This window comes from Petaurus breviceps, unplaced genomic scaffold (assembly GCF_028583685.1).
Source record: "Petaurus breviceps papuanus isolate PSGF00001 unplaced genomic scaffold, PetGlider_PUasm1.0 90808, whole genome shotgun sequence".
Classification (NCBI taxonomy): domain Eukaryota; kingdom Metazoa; phylum Chordata; class Mammalia; order Diprotodontia; family Petauridae; genus Petaurus; species Petaurus breviceps.
This window is the reverse complement of record NW_027187349.1, coordinates 17,739,454-17,764,632: the sequence shown is the minus strand read 5'-3', so window position 1 is coordinate 17,764,632 and position 25,179 is coordinate 17,739,454. Positions and strand designations below refer to the sequence as shown.

The 25,179-nt window shown below is 38.6% G+C and overlaps 1 long non-coding RNA gene across 1 annotated transcript in view; it reads left to right on the top strand.

The window, feature by feature from the left end:
* The window catches only part of LOC138147863 (uncharacterized), a 40,676-nt gene that overhangs the window by 13,847 nt on the left and 1,650 nt on the right, over window positions 1-25,179 (top strand). Inside the window, exons 2-3 of the long non-coding RNA XR_011164913.1 lie at window positions 13,528-13,618; window positions 23,954-24,060. This is a non-coding gene — a long non-coding RNA (uncharacterized lncRNA). The remainder of the gene's footprint in view (window positions 1-13,527; window positions 13,619-23,953; window positions 24,061-25,179) is intronic.

The window sequence follows — 25,179 nt, the reverse complement described above, 5'->3', positions numbered from 1 at the left end:
GCTCTTTAATGTACTTATTGAAATATCTCTTTATGGTAGAATTATTTTTTGCTTACTCATTCTTCTAGCCTCCTTTTTCACTTTAGATTGTGTGTTAGGGCTTGGATCTGAGCACTTCTGGAGAGAATGTCTGAGATCAACTTCTGCTTGTATCTTCTGCTGCTTTTACAGCTCAGTCTCAGGACCTATAAGCTTTCAGTGCTCCCACAGTGATATTATCAGAGAAAAAGTCTGCCTTTCTAGTTTGAACTCTGAAAGTTTCTGACACACATTTGGTCTGTTAGGTTGTCTCTAGTTAGAGGTTTGAGTGAATGTTGGATTCAACTACTAGAATGCTTTGCAGGTTCAGAGGGACTGAATTGAGACTCTTATCAAGATTATTTTACTGCAGGCTTCAGTATGACCTGGAGGCTAGAACTGTATCCTTGCTCTGCTCCTAAGGTCAGACTCATATACCTGCTGTTTGTTTTTGAGTTTGTTCTTTGTCTAGTATATCCAGGACTTCCAACTGTAACAACTCCTCTCCACTCTCCCTAGGTTCAGATTCCCTCCTTAGTCTACCCTGGATCAGTGATCTGCAACTGAGTAGTTGCCAAATGGCACCCATTCCTATATACTCTTTTAGTTCAGTTATCTCATGGGACCTCTTTCTGCCCTAGTATTTCCTGCTTTGGTGTACAGTCTTGGCCCTGGGTGATAGAATGCTCCCTGAGTAGTACTTTCACTGTCTGCAGACCTCTCTGTCTTTCTCCCCAACGTTTCCTAGGCTGAAAAAATGACTCAGTCGGGGCGGCCAGGTAGCACAGCAAGTAAGAGCACCAGCTCCAGTGTTGAGAAGACCTGGAGATCGAATCCCTGGCTCAGACACTTAGCACCCACCCAGAAACACCTGGCTGTGTAACCTTGAGCAAGTTACTTAACCCCAATTGCTTAGGGGCGGCCAGGTGGCTCAGCGAGTAAGAGAACCAGCTCCAGTGTTGGGACGACCTGGAGATTGAATCCCGGGCTCGGACACTCAGCACCACACCCAGAAATAACTGGCCGTGTAACCTTGAGCAAGTTACTTAACCCCGATTGCTTAATGAAAAAAAAAAAAGAAAAAATGACTCAGTCATTTTTTCTTGGATTTGCTTATCAGAATTTGGCCTGAGACATTTCCTAGATCTTTCTGGGTAAATATGATGAAGGAGCCAGGCTACACTTCTTTCTACTCTTCTGCCTTCTTAACTATGGCATCAAGGTCAGCCATTGCACTGATGGCAAATTATTTAACCTGAAAAGGCTAAAAGCCAAGACTAAAGTGGAGAGAGAGTTGGTGCATAACCTTTTGCTCGCAGATGATTGTACATTTCAATGAAGCCTCTGAGACTGAGATGCAACAGAATATTCTCTGATGCTTGTGCTGATTTTGGCCAACACCAAGAAAGCAGAGGCTCTCCATCAGCCAGCACTGCACCATCCACACATGGAACCATCAGTTACAGCAAATGGAGAAATTTTGAATGCTGTGGATAAGTTTACTTACCTTAGCAATGTACTTTCCAGGGATGTACACACACACAATGAGATTGATGCATGCATTGCCAGAGCTAGCTCATTGTTTGGGAGACTCTAAAGGAAACTGTGGTAAAGAAGACATTAGATTGCTTACTGAAGTACTATAGAGACTTTGTGCCAACCTCACGTTGTATGTCTATGAAACCTGGACAGTACACTGGCTAGGATTTGGGAGTATAGTTCCAAACTGCTTTCAAGAAGACTTGGACCAATTCATAGCCCCAACAATGGGATATTAACATACCTTTCCCCCCCCTGCAGCCCCTCCAACACCTGCCATTTTCCTTTTGTGTAATCTTTACCAGTCTGATGCGTATAATGTAGTTACTTTAATTTGCAACTAATTATTAGTAGTTTGAAGCATTTTTTCACATGTCTGTTGATTGGTTGTGTTTCTTCTTTTGAGAACTCCTAGTTTTTATCCTTTTTTTTAAGCAATTGGGGTTAAGTAACTTGCTCAAGGTTACACAGCCAGTTATTTCTGAGTGTGGTGCTAAGTATCTGAGACCGGATTCGATCCCCAGGTCATCCCAACACTGCAGCCGGTGCTCTTACTACCTGTGCTACCTGGCCGCCCCCTAGTTTATATCCTTTATCTATTTATCTATTAGGAAATAGCTGTCATTCTCATATATTTAAATAAGATCCTTAGATATCTTGTACATCACAACTTTATCAGAAAAACTTAGTGCAAATATTTTCCCCAGTAAATTGCTTCTGATTTTATATCCCTTGATTTTGTACAAAACCTCTTCAATTTTATGTAATAAAAATTGTTCATCTTATCTTCAGTAATCATCTGTATCCTTTGATTTCTTGAATTCTTCCCCAATCCATAGTCTGAAAGTTATTTCATTTCCTGCTTCTATAATTTCTTCACAATGTAGTCTTTTATATTTAAGTCACGTATCCATTTGGAACTTTAGTATATGATATGAGTATTGGTCTAAATCTAATTTCTGCCAAATCACCTTCAAGTTTTCTTGGAAGTTTTTGTGTCATAGTGTTCAAGTCCTTACTCTAGTTGCTGGCATCTTTGGGCTTTTAGAACTCCTGCTACCATATCTCTTTGCATTTCTGTGCTGTCCACCTCATCTTTTACAATGATCATCTTTTCTATTTCTTAACCAGGATCAAGTATTCTTATTGCTACTGCTTTATAGTATACTTTGAGACTTGGTACTGCTGGATCTATTCTTTCCAACTTCCCCCCCCCCTCCATTATTTCCATTGACATGACTCACCTTTGGTTCCTCCAAATGAATTTGTTTTCTCTTCCTCCCATTGACATGACATCTTTGTGTTAGGTTGGTTACCCAGGTATTAGACTGGGTTTGATGCTCATCAGTGTTTCCTCTGGGGTCAAATAGCTGGTCCCCCAGGGCTTGTTCTTCCCTGGACAGCTATGGTATCCAGTAACTTCTGCTTTCAACTCTGCTGCAGGCCTCTTCTGAGTTACTATTTCAGAAAATGCAGGGACCCTTATCCTAGGTAGTGACTAAAGTGACACTGATCTCCTACACTAATACAATTTTCCCTCCAGGATGACCTCCCATTTATACTATGTACATTATATAGTTACATAGCTGTTTTCGTGCTGTCTCTCCCATTAGAATGTGAACGCTTTACCTCTCTGTGTATCCCAACACAGTGCAATGTTTAACACAGATCAAGGGCTTAGTAAATGCTTGTAGATAGATGCATTGATGGCTAATCATCAGCATTGTCATCATATCACTGACCGCTAAGTAAGAGGGAGGTCTCTTCTGCCCAGTGGTCTCTCGGAACCATCCTCCAGGGAGATTCATCCAATAACTTTGGATTTCTTTTGTATAAAGCTTCTCTCTTGCCTTTCCTTAGTACTTCCTTGATTCAGAGTCTCTACCTCCTCAACATTTCTTACATTTCTCCCCTCTCTTCAGACACTCATGACTTCTCACCTGCTTCAGTCAACCCCCCTCCCATCTATCTTCCATATAGCTACCAAATTAATATTCCTAAAACACAACAATTTCAGCAGGTCATCTTGGTTTCTACGTCAGAGGTTAATAATCTTTTTTTCTGTCATGGACCCTAGGACCATCTGGTGAAAGCTATGAATCAGAATACAGTTGTTTTTTTTTTTTTTTTGGGGGGGGGGAAGGCAGGGCAATTGGTGTTAAGTGACTTATCCAAGGTCACATGGTTAGTAAGTGTTAAGTGTCTGAGGTAGGATTTGAACTCAGGTCCTCCTGACTCCAGGGCTGGTGTTCTATTCACTGTGCCACCTAGCCACCCCCAGAATACAGTTTTTAAAGGCATAAAATAAAAACATATAAGATTATTCAATTATATTGTAATATAGTTGTCAAAATATTAATAAAAACAAATTCGCTGACCTTCAGGTTTTTAAGAACTCCTAGGACAAACTTCACACCTTACCCTGGAATTCAAAGCCCTTTACAATCATTCCCAGCTACCTTTTCAGACAACTTATTACTCCTTTTCATTCATTCTTCTTCTCAGTATAATAGCATTTCTGTTGCTCCACCCCCCAAATCAGAAGGTCACATGGCATCAATGGACTGAAAGCTTCTTTTTTTAAAATTTTATTTATTTATTTTTAGTTCACAACATTTATATCTACAAGATTTTGAGTTACAATTTTTTCTCCCCATCTTTCCCCTACCTCCACCCCAAATAGCATGCCCACTGAATACCCCTTCCCCTAATCCGTTCTCCCCTATATTGGACTGAAAGCTTCTTGAGGGCAAGGATTGTCTTTTGTTTGTATCCCCAGAGCTTAGCACAGTGCCTGGCACATAGTAGGTGCTTAATAAATGTTTTTTTAATTGAATTGTCTTATTTATTATATATTATATAGAGGCATCTAGGTGGTACAGTAAATAGATCATGAAACCTGGAGTCAGGAAGACCTGAGTTCAAATATGCTTTAGATTCTTACTAGCTGTGTGACCCTAGATAAATCACTTAACCTCCCTCAGCCTTTTCCTCATCTATAAAATGGGGATAATAATGACACTTATTTCTCATGGTTGTTGTGAGGATAAAATGAGATAATATTAGTAAAGCACTTTGTAAACTTTAAAGTGTTATATAAATGCTTTCTACTATTATATGAGGCTAAAATGAGCCATAGACATCTATGGTCTCTTCCCTTAAAAGACCTTTTGTTAATATAACAGTATTCTGTTGAATTCTTTTGAAAGCATGGAGGGAAATTCTACCATGAATAAATGTTTTCCTAAATATATTTTTAATGTTTGAATGAAGCAATCCTTTCATGAATCATATTGAGAAATAATAGAAAAAACAAAGTCCAAGGAAAATCATGTTGAGACTTCAGTGCCTTTGCCTACCAAGGATACAAAGTGTAATTTATTTCCATGAAAGGATCATTGTCCAGTACAAGACTGGATGGAAGCCCCAGCTGTAGTCTGTTGGGTCTTGTGGTCTAAAAGCAGGTGGGAGTTTCTACTTGTTTAAAAAGCCATTTCTCACATTACAGTAATCAAAGCTGTAAAAAAAAAATAGAGAGCAGATTGTGTTTCATTCTTACTGTATTTAGGAAACAGGCTGGGCATATGTGACTAGTGTGGGAATCCAGACTCAGCTTGTAGCTTTAAATATCTTCTTTGGATATTCACTGGACTGGCAGTTGAAGTCCTCAATCTGTAGAAGTCTCATTTTGACCCTGAGGTCTCTAGGCTACAATGAATTGTTTTGATAGCATTAATAAGTTAAAGTTGAATCCAGCAGAAAAATATCACAACAGCTGGGACTTGTGGAGCCAAATTCAGGCAACTTTCTTTTCTTTTTTTAAAAAAATCGGTTTTGGGGTGGCTAGGTGGTACAGTGAATAGAGCACTGGCCCTGGAATCAGGAGGACCTGGGTTCAAATCTGACCTCAGACACTTAACACAAAAAATAGCCCTGTGACCTTGGACAGGTCACTTAACCCCAACTGCTCTCCAAAAAGCAAATATATATATATATATATATATATGTGTGTGTGTGTGTGTGTGTGTATACATATACATGTATATATATATATATATATATATATATATATATATATATATATATATACATATATAAAATAAAGAGAAGGTGTTGAACTCTAAGGTCTCTGCCAATTTGCCTATGAAGCTATATCTTTAGGGGCAGCTAGGTGGTGCAGTGAATAGAGCACCGGCCCTGGAGTCAGGAGAACCTGAGTTCAAATGTGGCTTCAGACACTTAACCCAAAAACTAGCCCTGTGGCCTTGGGCAGGTCATTTAACCCCAACTGCCCTCCAAAAAGGAAAAAAAATCAGTTTTTACTGATATTTTCTGTTTCTTACATCACACATTACATAGTATCCCATGTATCTCTCCTTCTCCTTCCAAAGAGCTGTTTCTTATGACAGTATTTTTTAGAGTGCAAAAACCAGTCAGGACAACTGGTTAGTACATTGAAAAAGTTCAAAAATTTGTGCAATGTGTAATGCATGTGGATCTTCCACCTCCACAAAGGAGTAGCTTGAGGGTATCTTCTCCTATCTCTTCATATGAGTACTGCTTGATCTTTATAATTTTGTTACGTTTACTTTTGATTTTTTGGTGTGTTGTTGTTCTTTCCATTCATGTCATTGTAGTTACTGTACTGTTTTTTTGGATCTGCTTACTTCACTCTGCATCAGGTCATATACATCTTTTCATATTTCTTTCAATTCATCACACAAATAATTTCTTATTAGAAGCATACCATTCATGTACCACAATTTGTTCGTCCATTCCCCAATTGATGGGCATCTACTTTGTTTCCAATTCTTAGTTAACACAAAAAGTGCTGCTATACATATTTTGGAGTATATGGAGACTTTTTTCTTATTAGTGGCTTCCAGTAATAGACTCTCTGGTTCACAGGCTATGGATATTTTAGTCACTTTATTTGCATAATTCTACATTGCTTTCCAAAATGATTATTAATGATCATTTTACTTCACACCTTCACCAAGAATGTATTAGTGTTAGGCCACTTACTTTTCATTATCTTGTGAAAAATGACCAGTTCACTCAAGCAAAATGAAACCTTGTTTGAATTGTCCTGGTGTGTGTGTGTGTGTGTGTGTGTTTTAAGAGTCCCAAAGTGAAAGTAACTGATACTAACTTCCTAAAATTCTGTAATAAGCCAAACAAAAATAAGATTTCCTCAGTCTTAGGAAAGATATCTATAGGAAGAATTCCCCAAATTTATCTATTATGGGCCTTTTCTCCTCATCTTCATTTCTTAGGATCCCTATCTGCCTTCAAGGGTTAGCTCAAATTTTATCTTCTGTGGAATACATCTTCTGATACTTAAGTGTTTTGAACTCTCTCCTTCCTTAAATTATCTTCTCCTTACTTCTCTTTTTATATGTTGTAGTCTTGCATTGGAATGTAAACTCCTCAAGGGTTAGGAATATTTAAATTTGTTTTTGGTCTTTGCATTCAGATCAATTCATAAAATATTTATGAAATGCTTGCTCTCTGCTAGGTACTGCCGTAGGTATTGGGGATAGAAAGACAGACAATAACAAAAAAGATAATGTAGTATAATGGAAAGAACATTCATTGTCTTTGGATACAGAGGCTCTGAGTTCAAATCCCATCTCTTATGTTTCTTCCCTGTAGTATCTTGGGTAAATCACTTAACCTCCAGGAAGTCTCAATTTTCTCATTAATAAGATGAGGGAATTGAACTAGATGGCCTTTGTAAGTTAAGTCAAGGGAATTAACATTCTGCTGGGGATAAATAGCACCTGTGTTGTTTTGCACATAGTAAGCACTAATAGAAATGGCTTTTAATATATTATTGATTTTTATACCTTTTCAGTTTCAGTTCAGAAGGAAAACTGTATTTGTTGAATTTTCATAATGCCATAAAATATTCACAACCTAGTAAAACCTGCTGAAGGTACTCTGCGGGGATCTTCAGAAACAATGATAACACTGGGGAAAAAACACCTTAAAAGGAACATAGAAAATATGTACCTTTATCAAACAGTAGATGACTATAGTCATTGACTGCTGTGTCTCTTCCACTGATCCACTACTCTCTTCTTCAGTCCAAGTAGTTTTGATGACTGTTGCTTTATAATACAGATTAAAATCTGGTATGGCTAGGCCACCTTCCCTAGCATTTCTTTACATTAATTCCCTTGATATGCTGAATGAAAATACATACCTTTAGATAGAATTTAAATATTTGGATATGTGACTTAGGAAAACTTTTGTAAATGACTACTTTTAGAAACAACTTTCATCTACACTTCTGTGACTGCATCAGTGTGACAGATGTCAGTTTGGACAGAGTGCTGGACTTGGAATCAGCAAGATCTGGGTTTGAATTTGGCCTCAGATCCTCACTAATCGTGTCACTCTGGGCAAGTCACTTCTCTTTGAGTCTCAGTTTCCCCATCTTTAAAAAAAGGCATAATAATACTTTACATGGTTGTAATGAGGATTAAAAAGAATGCTTTGGGGCAGCTAGGTGTCCCAGTGGCTAGAGCATCAACCCTGGAATCAGAAGGACCTGAGTTCAAATTTGACTTCAGAAATTTACTAGCTGTGTGACCCTGGGCAAGTCACTTAACACCAATTGCCTCCCCCAGAAAAATACAAAAAAAGAGAATGAATTTAAAGTGCAATTGAATGGGCGTTGCTTGAGTCAAAGTGAAAACTCAGAAAGACCTTAACTTAAAAAGACCAATGTCTCCCACTGCATTTGGGATCATCTCTAGCCATCCTGATCCATATCTTACCCCTGGACCTAGATGGCTCCAGAGGAGAAAGTGAGGTTGGTGACCTTGCACAGCCCTCCCTCATTCAAATCCAATTTGCAAGTCATGGCATCATCTTCCTGATGTCATGGTCCTCTTCGAGAAGGGAGAATGAACAACAACAAACCTTGACAATTAATGGATCAACAAACATTTTTTCTTTAATGTTTTATTTTTTTCCAATTACTGGTAAAAACAATTTAAACTTTTTTTTTCAAATTTTGAGTTCCAAATTCTCTCCCTCTCTCCCTTCCACCCTCCCCAGTTGGGAAGGCAAGCAAATTTGACATAGATTACACATATGTAGTCAGGCAAAATATATTTCCATGTAAGTCATGCTGTGAAAGAAAACAGACAAAAACCTCCAAGAAAAATAAAGAAAAAGTATCTTGGATCTGCATTCAGGTTCTACCATTCTTCCTCTGGAGATGGACAGTATCTTTCATCATCAGTCATACAGAATTGTCTTGTGTCTTTATATTGCTGAGAATAAATAGCTAAATTGGTAGATCATCATAAAGTATTGCTGCTACTATGCACAATGTTCTCCTGGTTCTACTCATTTCACTTTGCAGTTTTACAGTTCATGTAAGACTTTCCAGGTTTTTCTGAAATCTGCCTTCTCCTCATTTCTTAAAGCACAATAGTATTCCATCACAATCATATATAACAACTTGTTCGGTCATTCCCCAATTGATTGACATCCCCTCAATTTCCAATTCTTTGCCACAACTAAAAGAGCTGTTATAAATATTTTTGTACACATAGAGCCTTAATTTTTTTATTTTTATCTCTTTGGGATACAGACCTAGTAGTGGTGTAGTAAACATTTATTTGTTAGGTGCCTACTATGTGCTAAATACCTTCCTAGGCATAGAGGCTAATAAGAAAGTATTTATACTAAAATGTCTAACACTTTATTAAGAGAAAGAACTCATACAGATATAAGTAAATATGAAACAAATATAAAGTGATATCAGGGGGCACTAGAAACTGAGGGTATTGGGAAAGGCTGTAGGTAAGAGATAGCCCTATGACTGACTCCTATAGGGAATCAGGGATTCCAAGAATTGGAAGTGAGGAGAGAGTACATTGCAGGTATGGAAGGCTGCCTCTGTAAAGTCACAGAGATAGAAAGTGAATTGTGGTGTACAGGGAGCTGTAGAGAGGCCAGTTTGTCCAGAATATAGAATATATGAAGGGGAAGTAATGTGTGATTGGCCTGGAAATGTTGTAAAGGGCTTTAACTGCTGAACAAAGTGGTATTTTATCTTGGTGGCAATAGGGAATCACTGCAACTCATTGAGGAGGGGAGTGAGAGGGTGGGCCCAGTGCTTTAGGTACTTAAAACACTATATAAGTGTTACTCCTGTAGCCTTAAAGCATTATATAAATGTGAACTGTTATTACAATTATTATTCCTTCTAATATCTTGGATACAATAATTTCATACTTTATTAAGCAGGATTCATTCATTGCTGTGCTTACACCCACCCCCTAAAAATCATCTCCTTGTGGTCAGCCTTAGAGCCATTCAGAATTTGGGTAGGAATGTCCTCCCACAATAGATCTGTAGTGGTGCAGCATGGACCTTTCCATCAGTCTGATGCACACACTTTTATTGTCTACTGTCTGTAAGGTACCAGGTTTGTAATTTACTCTTAAATAATGTATAAGGTAAGGGTGAATACACAAACAAATATGACACGTTGTAGAATCTGATATGGGCAAAGAAAGGTCTCAAAAAATAAATAAAATTTTAGTGGGAAGAATTCACTTTCAGCTCAGGGTGGGGTTATCAGGGACAACTTTGTGAAGGAGAGAGTGATGGGAGGGGATAGTGTTTATTTTTTATTTTACATAATATTTCATTTTTCTCAATTACATGTCAAAATAATTTTTAAACTTAAAAAAAGTTTTGAGCTCCAAAGTCTATCCCTTCCTCCCCTGCCCCATCCCTGAGACAGTAGGCAATCTGATACAGTTTATACGTGTGCAATCATTTAAAACATTTCCATAGTAATCATTTTGTACAAGAAGACTTGAATAAGACAGACAGAAAGAAAAAAAATAACATGCTTCAATCTGTGTATTCAGACAGAATCAATTCCTTCCCTAGATGTAGATAGCATGCTTCATTATAAGTCCTTTGAGATTGTCTTGGATGATTGTATTGCTGAGAATAGTTAAGTTGTTCACAGCTGATCATTGTATAATATTGCTGTTACTGTCTACAATGTTCTTCTGGTTGTGCTCACTTCACTTGGTATCAGTCAAGTCTTTCCAAGTTTTTCTGAAATCATCCTGCTTGTTATTTCTTTTAGCACAATAATATTCCATCACAATCATATACCACAGCTTGTGCAGCCATTCCCCAATTGAAGAGCATCTTCTTGATTTCCAATTCTTAGCCACTGCAAAAAGAGCTGCTTTAAACATTTTTGTACAAATAAGTTTTTCCCCTTTTTTATGTCTTTGGGATATAGACCTAGCAATGGTATTGCTGGATTAAATGGTATGCACAATTTTACAGTCCTCCATAATGGTTGGATCAGTTCACAACTCCACCAACAGTACATTAATGCCCCAGTTTTCCCACATCCCCTCCAACATTTATTAGAGAATAACATATTAAACTCCTACTATGTGCCAGGTACTATGCTAAGCACTTTGAACATATGATCTCATTTGATCCTAGGGTCTTGAAGGAAGAAAAGGATTTCAATAGACAGAGATGAAGAAGAATTGCATTCCTAGCATTCAGAACAGCCTAGCCTAATAATGCACAATGGCAGGAAGAGAGTAGTACCACAGTTCTTCTGGAATGAGTGTGGGAAGGGAATCAGCATGAAATTAGACTGGAAAGGCAAGTTAGAGCCAGATTTTCAAGGGTCTTAAATGTTAGACTAAACACTTTGTTTTTTTATTCCTTAAGCAAGTGAGAGCCACTGACGGTTTTTGACCAAGAAGGTGATGTGATTAAATCAACACATGAGAAAGATTATTGTGGCAGCTGAATACTAACATTTCCAAGTTGGAACGAGCTGCTTTGGGAGCAGTGATGGGCTTCCTATCGTGGGAGGTCTTTAAGCAGGGATATAATGACTGGTTTCTGCCAGTAGCATGGGAGTGGCCAGCATCACCTGCATGGGTGATCTTTTGAACCAACAGAATATCTGTAAACACTTATAGTTGGCCCACCTGTTCTTCTAGGCTCTGCACCAGCCTGGCTAATACATTCGATGTAAGAGAGGGAAGGAGGAGTAGCTGCCTCCATTACATTTTCCCTGCAACTTTTAGGATGCTCAGTGTCTCTCTTCCTCCTACTCTAGAGAACTCTCCTTTCAAAATAGAAATTTGAACAGAAACAAAATCTGATGTTATAGCTTATCACGGTTCACCCCATGCTGGCATGTTCCACGTGAAGGGCACAAGCAAGTCCTATCCTTATGCAGAATTTCTAATCTCATTCTTCTCTCCCTCCTAGGCAACTCCTAAATGCACTGTAGCTTACTTAAATTCTCTGTCTCATATTCACTCTGTGCATAGGTCACTCCCACATCCACCATTTTGGAAACAACAGTAAGGGTAAATGGTTATAATTTCACAAGAGGTAATTTTAAACTCAAAGACTTAGAACTGGAAGGGATCTTAAAGATTATCTAACCCACCTCATTTTACAGGTGGGGAAACTAAGGCTTACAACCATTAAGTCATTTGTCTGTGGTCACACAGCTAGTACATATCAGAAGCAGATTTGAATATAGTTCTTCCTGACCACAATTCCAGACCCTGATCTACTCCATCAGACTTCCTGGACCTGCTGCCTTTTGGGTGGCATCAGGAAGTAGCCAGAGGACAGGAGGATATGATTGACTGGTGTGGAGGCTGGCCTTGGTCCTGTGAGGGTGGCAATGTGGAAAGGTATTTAAGGGTTGTAGTGAAGGTGATATAAAAACAAAAAATGTCAATAGTGTGAAATTCACAAACTCTCCAGTAACAACAACAAAAACGAGTAGATCCTCCAGCCATTTGCAAAAAGCAAATTGTCCCGAGATTCCTTGATGTGAGAGTCTTTTATACTCTTTTTTGCAGGGGATATTTGCAATGGATATTTGCAAATATCCATTTTGCAAGAGTTTGGCCATTGACCTTTAACCCTGATCTCAGCTTTGCCCTTTGGATCCTATGGCTATACTGGCCCTTGGGCCTGTTGTTCATGTCATATGGACAAAAATTTTTGTCTCTAGCTCTTTAGGACTCTGACCTGCTCCCCTGGCAAAGACTTTTTCATTAGGCCTCATTCATACAAGCCTCTTGCTTTCACCCCTGAATTTTTGTCAATCACCTGGTCCCTGATCTGGGGTGTGATGCACTGAAAAACCCTCCACCTGTGCCTTTCTGATGCTTAGCTAAAAGCTTACCACCATCTTGGAGAAAAACTAGCCACCCTAGGATGGATGAAGCAGCACAGGATGATCTCTAATTAGTTATGATAATTGAAGCCTTTCATTGAAATATCAAGGTTATTTGAAGAAGGAGCATTGTATAGATAGAGGCCTCAGAGTTAGAAAGACCTGGGTTGAAGTCCTAACACTGGAATACGGGTTATGTGAACTTGGACAAGTCACTTGATCTCTCAAGGCTCCAACAAACTCTCTGAACTGAAAGTTGTTGATCTCATTAGGAGAGGGAGTTCTTTCACTGGTGGTTCTCAAAGTGGAATCTGGGGACCCCTTAGGGTTCCTGAGACCTTTTTTGACTTTGAGGTAAAAACTGTTATCATTATACTAAGATATTCTTATTTTGAATACAGTAAAAATACACATAACATGTATGTATAACATATAAAATGACTCATATAAAAACTCTTTAAAAGGTCCTCAATAATTTTGAAGAGTACAAAGGAGCCCTGATATAAAAAGTTTGACCACTGTCCTGTACCAGTGAAATTATAAGTATGAGAAAAATAGACCAATTAGGTTAGCATAAACCATAAACAGAGGAATGTTCTTAGAATATTCAGCTGGGTATTGATTATAGAATAATTCTGACAGTGTGGATATAGACAGAATTATTAAATCCCATCAGAACTTTGTAGCAAATAGCTTAAGTAAATGAATATATTACTTAATTATACTCATTAGTGGTATATCTATTGTTTCAGGGAACTGAAGTAGAGAAACTCACAAAAAATTCCAAAAGAGCCTCCAAATCATTTCGATATATACCTTGATACTTGGTGACTTCATGTGAAGGTGGGTACAAAAAAGAACAAGGGAAAAAATGTGTCCAAAAAAAAATGGTTTAGGTTAGAAAAGAAAAAGTCAAAAGTTAATAGATTGCTCAGAATTCTCACAACCATAATCATGAATAAAAAATTTAATAAGAAAGTTAGAAGATGCCAGACTTAATGAAGAAGAGAAACAAGCATTTATGAAGTGGTTACTATGTGCTTGGGCATTGCTAAGAGCTTTACAAATATGACCTTATTTGATTCTCACAACAGCCCTGGGAGGTATGGTTTGTTATTATCCCCATTTTGCAGTTGAGGAAACTGAGGCAAAGAGAACTTAAGTGACTTGCCCAAAGTCACACATCTGAGGCTGGATTTGAACTCAGTTCTTCCCGACTCCAGGTCCAGGGTTGAATCTATTTTGACACCTAGTTTGATGATGAGCAGGGGACATGTAAAAAAAACAATTGACTGTTAATAAATAGAAAATAATAGGTCATCTGTCCTTCCCTACCTTTCTGATCATCTTATACCTATCCTCCCCACATACTCATTGAGGCAATGACATTAATCTCCTTGCTGTTCCACAAACAAGACTCTGTCTCTGATCTAAGCATTTCCACTGGCTGCCCCTCAGGTCTGCAGTTCTCTCCTTCTTCATCTCAGTATCCTGCCTTCTCTGGCTTCCTTCAAGTTCCATCTAAAGCCCATCTTCTACAAAAAGCTTTCCCCAACTCCTTTAATGTTAGGGCCTTCCCTTTGTTGGTTATCTCCAATTTATCTTATGCAGGGCATTAGGGAAGCCTTAGTGAAGTTTTAAGCACTAATAACTTGTATATTGATAACTGCATCTATCTAATTCATGTAGCTGTTTGCATATGTCTCCTCCATTAGACCATGAGTTCTTTGAGAGCAGGGACTGGTTTTTGCCCTTTTTTTTTTTATGAGGGGGGAAGGCAGGGCAGTTGGGGTTAAGTGATTTGCCCAAGGTCACACAGCTAAGTAAGTGTTAGGTGTCAAAGGCCGAATTTGAACTCAGGTCCTAACTCGAGGGCCGGTGCTCTATTCACTGAGCCACCTAGCTGCCCCCTGGTTTTTGCCTTTCTTTGTACCTCCAGCACTGAGCACGGTGTCTGGCAAAAGTAGGTCTTTAATAAATGCTTGTTGATTTGATTTGACTACTACCATGAAAATCATTCCAAAATATGTTACCTTCATTCAGTTAGATGACTGGTCAGAGAAAAGACCAAAATTAACACCATATTTGAAAAACTGGGAAAAAAAGCAAACTAGAGGATATGATATATATGTTATGTATAATATCACCAATTTTATATAAGCCACTAACTCAGAAAAATAGGAAATACATAAAAGTAAACACATTGACTCTGATTATAAAGATTTCTTTTAAAAATTTATAATAATGTAAAAATATTGTATAGTCATCTATGGCTATATAACTTAGACTGAATGTTGTTGAGTCTTGTCTGAAGCTTGGTGACTCCACTTGGAATTTCTTGGCAAAGATATTGGAATGGTTTGCTATCTCATTTTCTAGCTCATTTCACAGAGGAGGAAATTGAGGCAAAAAGGGTTAGGTGACTTGCCCAGGGTCACACAGCCAGTACTCTGAGGCCAGGTCTGAACTCAGGAAGATGATTCCCAGTCCAGTGCGCTATCCATTGCACTACCTAGCTACCCATCAATATTTCTTAGAGAATTTGAACTATATAATATAGCTACTGTAACAAGAAGTCCAAGAGACTCCAGAATCCATCTCAGATAGCAAACTCCATATCCTTGACAACCGGAGAGATACAGCAGCCAAGAGTGTTTTAGTGATCCCTTTTTTTCAAATCAGTCAGGCTTACTCTTTTTTAATTTAATTTAATTTTTTATTATTTTTTAGTCTACATCATTCATTTCCACAATATTTTGAGTTACAAATTTTCTCCCCATTTTTCCCCTACCCACCACCCCAAAACAGCAATCCCACTGAATATCCCCTCCCCCAATCTTCTCTCTCCCATATCTTCCCCCATCCCCGCTCTGACTTTCCAGTAGGGCACAGTGGATCTCTATGCCCCAGTGCCTGTATATCTTATTTCCCAGTTACATGTAAAATAATAATAATATACACATATTTTAAACATTTGATTTTAAAACTTTGAATTCCATATTCTTTCCCTACCTCCCTTATCACCCACCCTTACTGGGAAGATAAGCAATTCAGTATAGAGTGTACATGTGTAGCTATACAAAACATTTCCACAGTGGAAATATTGTGAAAGACTGACTATATTTCCTTCCATCCTATCCCACCCCCCACTAGTTCTATTCTCTACTTTGATACTGTCCCTTTTCACAAGTGGGTGCTTCCAACTTCCCTCCCCCCGCCCGCAGCCTGCACTCCTTTCCATCATCCCTCCTCTCATCCTCTTCCGCCCTACTCCCCTATAGGGTGAGATACCCTATTTAGTGTGTATGTCATTCCCTCCCTAAGCCCAATTCAATGAGAATAAGGTTGACTCATTCCCTTTTACCTTCCTGTTCTTCCCTTCCATTGTAACAGTTTTCCTTTGCCTCTTCTATATGAGATAATTTACCTCATTCTGTCTCTCCCCATCTCCTCTCATTATATTCCTCTCACCTCTCAATTTCACCTTTTAAATATCATCCCTTCCTATTCAATTGATCCTGTGCCCTCTGTCTATGTATACCTGTACACATATATACACACACTCACATATGTATTCATATGCCCATATACCCTCCTATATAGACATATATGTATATGTATACATATTATACATACATATATACATTTCTATTCCCTTCAACTATTCTTATACTGAGAAAAGTTTTGTAAGTTACAGTTAGCATTTTTCCATGTAGGAATGTAAGTAGTTCAATTTTGATAAGTTCCTTATGATTTCTTTTCCCTGTTTACCTTCCCATGCTTCTCTTGCTTCTTGTATCTAAATGTCAAATTTTCTATTCAGCTATGGTTTTTTCATCATGGATGCTTGAAAGTCCTCTATTCCATTGAATAACCATATTTTCCCCTGAAACATGATACTCAGTCTTGCTGAGTAGGTGATTCTTGGTTTTAATCCCAGCTCCTTTGACCTCTGGAATATCATATTCCAAGCCCTTCAGTCCCTCAGTGTAGAAGCTGCCAGATCCTGTGTTATCCTGATTGTGTTTCCACAGTATTCAAATTGTTTCTTTCTGGCTGCTTGTAATATTTTCTCCTTGATCTGGGAACTCTGGAACCTGACTATAATATTCCTAGGAGTTTCCTTTTTGGGATCATTTTCAGGAGGTGATTGGTGGATTCTTTCAACCTTTATTTTGCCCTCTGGTTCTAAAATATCATGGCAATTTTCCTTGATAATTTCTTGGAGGATGATTTCTAGGTTCTTTTTTTGATCATGGTTTTCAGGTAGTCCAATAATTTTTAAATTATCTCTCTTGGATCTATTTTCCAAGTCAGTGGTTTTTCTAATGAGATATTTCACATTGCCTTCTATTTTTTCATTTGTTTGGATCTGTTGAATAGTATCTTGATTCCTCATAAAGTCAGTAGCTTCTATTTGCTCCAGTCTAATTCTGAAGGAATGATTCTCTTCAGTGAGTTTTTGAGATTCTTTTTCCATCTGGCAAATTCGGCTTTTTAAGGCATTCTTCTTCTCATTGGCTTTTTGAGCCTCTTTTGCCATGTGAGTTAGTCTATTTTTTAAGGTGTTATTTTCTTCAGTCAGGCTGTTGACTCTCATTTCATAATTTTCTTGCATCATTCTCATTTCTCTTCCCCATTTTTCCTCCAGTACTCTTATTTGGTTTTCAAAATCCTTCTTAAGCTCCTCTATGTCCTGTAAGCAGCTTATTCTTTTGATGGAAACTTTTGGTGAAGGAGTTTTGACTTCATTGTCTTTCTCTTGTTCCATGCCCTGATCCTTTTTGTCCCCCAAAAAGGAATCCAAAACCAGACCACTGTGTTTGCCTTGCTTCCTCTCCTTGCTCATGTTGCCTCTCAATTACTTGACTTTTGAGCTTTTTGTCACAATAGAACTCTGCTGCCAGAGAGGGGAGCTTTGTCCCAAATTGCTGTGGTTTTCTCAGCTGCTGGAGCTATTAGTTGGCTGCCCTCTCTGAAGCCTCCACATGCTCTGGCACACTGGAAACGCACCCCAGGACCTCCACCCCAGACAGTGATCCAGATCCAAGCAGGTTAAAGCAAGATCAATTACCCCTCAGACTGGTCTCTTAGTACCCCTACAATCTACAGGCCTGGAGCTCTGAAGCAGCCACTTGGCAGTGGATGGATGGCTGTCATGCCTCAGCCCTTCTCACTCCAGGGGGCAAAGGCCAGACTGCACTCCCAAACTCCCAGGTCCCAAAGTACACACTGCACTGACCTTTCACTTTGTCCTTAGCATCTGTGGGTTGAGAATTCTGGAAACCGCCACAGCTGCTGGTGATCTGAAGTCCCTGCAGCTGCTGCTGGTTGTGGCTGCCCTGAGGCTAAAACCTCCGGCTTGAGCAGGGCTAAGCTCAGCTCCCAGAGTGCTGAGCTGGCCCCTTCCTGCTGGCCTGCTGGACTGTCTTCAGTGGGAGGTTAATGTGTCAATTTTTGGGTTCTGTAACTCCAAAGTTTGTTTAGAGTCATTTTTTACATGAATTGGAGGAGGTGGGAGCGGGAGCCCTGAGGAAGTTCTGTTTCTACTCTGCCATCTTGACTCCACCCCAGTCAGGCTTACTCTTGATGTTTGCAGAAAATAAATGGAAAGGAAGGTGAATCAGATCACCACATTCATGAGAACAAGGAAGAGAAAAGGAAACACGGGTGCCACTTCCATCTCCTGCTGAGCTGTCTGCCTGATCTCCAGGCTCCAGAGGGAAGAGCAAAGTACAAAAGGAAGGAGGGTGTTTTCTACTGACTGCATGCCTTTCAATAACACCTCTTACCTTGTACTCTGTATATTTTCTCCCTCATCTCCACCTTCCACTGGGAAGAAGAAAGTTGCCTTTCAATTAATGATTAACATACTGAAACCCTTGTAGTACATCATCTAGAACCCATTCCCCATGCCCTACCTGATTCCTTATTTCTGTCCCTTCAACCCACATGCTCCAAAGTTCCAACCAAAATACTACCCACCCCTTCCTCTCTGCCCTCTGGAATGCCTGCTTCATAGGCATCACACTTGTTTTCCTCTTAAATCTTTTCATCTCCCACTCCTTCCACTTTTACTCATTCACCACAGTTTACTGGTTGAAGTAAAGAAGTTGGGATTCTCCTAGATTCCCATTGCCATTTCCAGGTTCACCCCTCACCACCATCACTCAGAAACCTCTCTTCCTTTGAGGTCCATTAATTCACATCTTTCACCCAATCAAAATCATGACAGCTATTGTCTATAGACCCCCCCCCCTTAGGATACTCCCCTTCCTTCTTCAAAAAATTTAGTACCTGGTTCATAATCTTTCCTCCCTGACTCCTGTCTTCATGCTAGAGAGTTTTGGCACATGTATTGATACTCTCTCAGAAACCTTAATTGCCCAGTTCCTCCACCTACTCACTTCTTATGACCTATTCATCCACCCCACTTCAATCACACAGAAAAATGGTCATATTTTTAATTTTGATATCCATAAGCAATGTCCCTCCTCCATGTTCAAGAACTCTGAAATTTCCTTGTATTATCATAATTTATTGGCTTTCCATTTCTTCCTCTTCCCATGTCAAACTCTAGTCTTTGCCCAAACCATCACCTCCAATACCCTGATCCCTCCATTCTCTTCCAGTCCACCTTCATCGTACAAATCACTTTCTTCTTTTTCCCATCTTGACCCCTCAGTGAATCACTTCAACTCCACACTGTTCTTTTCTCCTGAATCTCTGGTCCTTTTATCATAATGACAATTGTGCTCCACCAAGCCTCAGCCTTGAATGGCTCCCAGATCTGCTGCCTTCATTCCAAATATATCATATTGATCAAAGGTGGAGAAAATTTCACAGTGTTTCTGACTAAGTTCACTACCAATTTGTGCTATAGAACCTTAACAGGGCTCTCCCAGCTGCTCAGCAATCCTTGTATATCTCCCTTGTATATCAACTCATTCTCCCATTCCACAGTGGCTCTTCCAAACTTTTCCATTCTTCTTCAAACCTCCCAGGACTCTGCCTCCCCTTGGCTGAGAACCTTGCCTCATATTTTACTGCAAAAACTGTCCTACATATCTGGAATGCTTTGTATCCTCATCTCTGCCTCCTGGCTTCCTTCAAGTTCCAGCTAAAATCACATTTTTAAGCTTTTCCCAATCTCTCTTAATTTTAGCATCTTTTGTCTGTTGATTATTTTTATTTTTTTGTTTCCAGAAAGAGAGACTAGAGAGCTCATCTTTCTAATTTTTATTTAGGATGCAGAAATTTCAGGAACAAACTGTAGGTTGCTGCCAAAAACTCTTTCACTGGGGCCGAGCTGAGCATTATCACAATTTTGGAAAGAGAGAGAGGTCTCCCCAAAAGTAAAGGGATATAAGGCAACATAATGAAATTGTAATAATTTCATAGGTAAGCAGAAAACAATTCTCTGAGTATCATAAAGAGGTGCTTTTAAATTTTTTTAATATTTTATTTTCCCAATTACATTACATGCAAAAGCAAATTTTTTTTCATTTTTCAAATGCTTTATTAACTTCTGATTTACATCATTCATTTCCACCAGATTTTGAGTTACAAATTTTCTCCCTGTTTTTCCCCTACCCACCACCCCAAAATAGCAATCCCACAGGACATCCCCTCCTCCAATCTTCTCTCTCCCATATCTTCTTCCATACCTCCTTTGACTTTTCCAGTAGGGCATGGTGGATCTCTATGCCCCAGTGCCTGTATATCTTATTTCCCAATTACATGTAAAATAGTCTTAATAATAGTATATATATATATATAATTTTAAACTTTTGATTTTAAAACTTTGAATTCCAGATTCATTCCCTTCCTCCCTTGTCACCTACCATTACAGGGAAGATAAGCCGTTCAGTATAGGTTGTACATGTGTAGCTAATGCAAAACATTCACATAGTAGATATATTGTAAAAGACTGACTATATTTCCCTCCCTCCTATCCCACCTCCCACTTGTTCTATTCTCTACTTTGGTCCCGTCCCTTTTCATAAGTTGGTGCTTCCAATTTCCCTCCCCCCCAGCCTGCCCTCCCTTTCATCATCCCCCCTTTCATCCCTTTCCCCCCCTACTCTCCTGTTGGGTGAGATACCCTATTTAGTGTGCATTTCATTCCCTCCTCAAGCCAAATTCAATGGGAATAAGGTTGACCCATTCCCTTTTGCCTTCCTATTCTTCCCCTCCATTGTAACCATTTTCCATTGCCTCTTCTGTATGAGATAGTTTACCCCAATCTGTCTCTCCCCATCTCCTCTCATTATATTCCTCTCTCACCTCTTAATTTCACCTTTTAAGTATCATCCCTTCCTGGTAAATTGGTCATGTGTCCTCTATCTATGTATACCCATGAACATATATACACACATACACATATGTATTCATATGCCCATATATCCTCATATATAGACATATATATTTCTATTCCCTTCAACTACTGAGAAAAGTTTCATAAGTAAATATATATACACATATTCACATATGTTTTCACACACCCGAATACACTCTGATACACACACACACACACATTTCTATTCCCTTCAACTATTTTCATACTGAGAAAAGTTTCATCAGTTACAATTATCATTTTTCCATGTAGGAATGTTAATAGTTAAACTTTGATAAGTGGCTTCTGATTTCTTTTCCCTCTTTACCTTCTCAAGCTTCTCTTGCTTCTTGTATCTGAATGTGAAATTTTCTATTCAACTTGGTTTTTTCATCAAGAATGCTTGAAAGTCCTCTATTCCACTGAATGACCATATTTTCCCCTGAAACATGATACTCAGTTTTGCTGGGTAGGTGATTCTTGGTTTTAATCCCATTTCCTTTGCCCTCCGGAAAATCATATTCCAGGCCCTTCAATCCCTCAGTGTAGAAGCTGCCAGATCCTGTGTTATCCTGATTGTGTTTCCACAATATTCAAATTGTTTCTTCCTGGCTGCTTGTAATATTCTCTTCTTAATCTGGGAATTCCAGAACCTGGCTATAATATTCCTAGGAGTTTTCTTTTTGGCATCTTTTTTAGGAAGTGATTGGTAGATTCTTTCAACCTGTATTTTGCCTTCTGATTCTAAAACATCAGAGCAATTTTCTTTGATAATTTCTTGGAGGATGATTTCTAGGTTCTTTCTTTGACCATGGCTTTCAGGTAGTCCAATAATTTTTAAATTATCTCTCTTGGATCTATTTTCCAGGTCAGTGGTTTTTCCCATGAGATATTTCACATTGCCTTTTATTCTTTCATTTGTTTGGATCTGTTTAACAGCATCTTGATTTCTCTTAATGGCTCCAGCTTCCCTTTGGTCCATTCTAAATCTGAGGGAATGATTCTCCTCAGTGAGCTTTTGAGATTCTTTTTCCATCTGGCAAATTTGGCTTTTTAAGGCATTCCTCTCCTCATTGCCTTTTTGAACTTCTTTTGCCATTTGAGTTAGTCTGTTTTTTAAGGTGTGATTTTCCTCAGTCAGGCTGTTGACTCTCATTTTGTAATTTTCTTGCATTGTTCTCATTTCTCTTCCCAATTTTTCCTCCACTTCTCTTATCTGCTTCTTAAGGTCCTCTGTGGCCTGTAACCAGCTCATATTTTCCTTTGAAGCTTTTGGTGCAGGAGTTCTGACTTCACTGTCTTCCTCCTGTTCCATGCTTTGATCCTTTTTGTTCCCCAAATAGGAGTCTAATGTTGGATTCTTCTGTTTGCCTTGCTTCCTTTGCCTGGTTATGTCACCCCTCAGTCACTTGACCCCTGGGCTTTTTGCCACAGTAGAACTCTGCCACCAGACAGGGGATGTAAAAGCAATTTTAATGTTGTTGTGTTTTTTGAAATTTTGAGTTCCAAATTCTTTGCCTCTCTCTTCTCAACTCCCATTGGGAAAGCAAGAAACTTGACACAGGTTATACTTGTGTTGTCATGCAAAACACATTTCCACATAACTTATGCTGTGAAAGAAAATATAGACAAAAATCCCAATAAAAATAAAGAAACAAAAAAGTATTTTCGATCTTCAGTTCTTTCTCTAGAGATGAACAACACCTTTCCTTGTAAGTCCTTCAGAATTGTCTTGGATCATTGTATTGCTGAGAATAAGTTGTTCATAGTAGATCATCATACAATATTGCTGTTACTGTATACAATGTTCTCCTGGTTCTGCTTATTTCACTTTGCATCAGTTCATATAAGACTTTCCATGTTTTCCTGAGAGCATCTTGCTCAATATCATTCCACCACAATCATATACAACTTGTTCAGCCATTCCCTAATTGACTGACATTCCCTCAATTTCCAATTCTAAGGAGGTGTTTTGTAGTAGTTGCTGTTTTGGTCTCTAACTAGTTTGATCAGTGCCAGGGTAACCAAACTTGAGGCTTGCTCCTCGAGAAGAACCATATTGCCTTTGTTTTAAGGAATCATAACTTTTTCTTTGTGTTCTACATATGAATGTGAACCTAGGTAAGATAGGGAGGGGAAAAGTTTTTGCAAGGATTTTAATTTTGAGGGGGTAGGGAAAGCCTTAATTTACCAGTATAGTTAAGTATACATGGGTACAATCTCTAGCAAGCAATAGCAAAATTTTTACATTCATAGAAGACAGCACTTGCAATTATAAAAATCTAAATAGCAGACCATTGAGTGAGAATAGAAAAGAATATATGGCACCTTCACAAAAACTGTCCATGTAGTAGGGCAGACAGATACAGAAAAATCAAATGCATTCCTTTTGGATCTTAATTCAATAAAAATTACATCCAATATTATACAGGCACTTGGGTAAAGAAATCCATATTGCCCTACTAGAAGTTAGGGGAGGGGTTGGGGGAGGATATAAGAGAGAACAGTTTGAGGGAGAGGTATTCAGTATGCATGCTATCTTGGGGTGGGAGCAGGGGAAAGACGGGGAGAAAATTTGTAACTTAAAATCTTGTGGAAATAAATGTCGAAAACTAAAAATAAATAAATAATTTGTAAAAAGAAAGAAAGTAAGAAAAAAAATTATATCCAATAAAGGGCCTTGGGAGCATAGAAAAGGTATGGCAGTTTCAAACTGGAAGATTCGTTAAGTTGTGAGAAGCACAGCAAATGAGATTTCAGGGTGAATCCCCATGTAATTGAGTTTATCAGTCTTTAAAGTATGAATTCCTTCTGATTCAAGTTAATAATTTCTTACCTTTTAGAAAATTGTGGCTCTCCTCTAAGGTACAAGAGAGATCTGGAAGAGAGCAGGTGCATCTAAGGGCATCTCAGAGTGAAAGTGTCAGACTGAGATACATTCCAGGAAAAGGTCAGCTCTTTCTTCAATTTCCTTTTCCATTGTCTGTCTATTCTCAGGCACTAGATAGTACATAGTAGAGAGTAGAATCTACCATTTTGCTATCCAAACATTTCCAGTACACAGAATTTTGCTTCAACCACAAGGAGCCCAGGAACTAATTAGGCACCGATAAAAAGATATTGTTAGGCAGAAAGCACAACCTCTGCTTAAGTGTTAGAAATTTTCCTAACCAGGGGCTTGAAGCACTCATGATTGAACTTCAAACTTTTCTTCAAAAATATACTTCCCAAAGCTTAAAAGGAGAGAATGGAGTGCATTGTGAGAACCACTGTATTCCCCACTCCACAACCACTGGTTTAAAACCAAATAATTGGGGCAGCTAGGTAGCTTAGTGAATAGAGCACTGGTCCTGGAGTCAGGAGTTCCTGAGTTCATAATCTGGTCTCAGTTACTTAACATGTACTAGCCCTGTGACCTTGGGCAAATCACTTGCCCTGCCCTTTCCCCTCCAAAAAGCAAAAAAAAAAAAAAAAAAAAGAAAAGATTTAAGAAGCAAGAAAAGGTAAGAAGCAGTCAGTTTATGAAGGTCTTTGAAAGGTAAACAGAGGATTTGATATTTGGTCTTGAAGGTAATAAGCCACCACTGGTGTTTATTGAAATACAGTCACTAAGGTACTTTTGCTTACTTGTTTTTCTTTGAAACAAGGAATAATTTTGAATTCTGAATCTTAATATTGGGGAAATGTTGGGTCCTTCCCCCAAATGTCTTTGATGATAAAATACATCAACAAAATATATAATTTTAAAATATTTCAGGTATGAACATAGCATACCTTGGTGTTATCCAGGACTAGAGTGTTTTCTTTTTTCTTTCTTTCTTTTGAAAACCCTTCCTGATAATAATGTGTGTTATTTTCTTAAGCTTTGGCAGCAAGAACTTGTAAGGTTGACTTCTGGGAGCCAAGATGGTGAACTAAGCAGGAAATTGTCTGAATTGTCTTGAATATTGAGTTTGTGCAAAAACTTTTAAATTCGACAAACAAACAGCAGATAGATTTCCAAGTATTTTATATTGTCTACAGTTATTTTCAATGGAATTACTTTTTCTGTCTCTTGCTGCTAGACTTT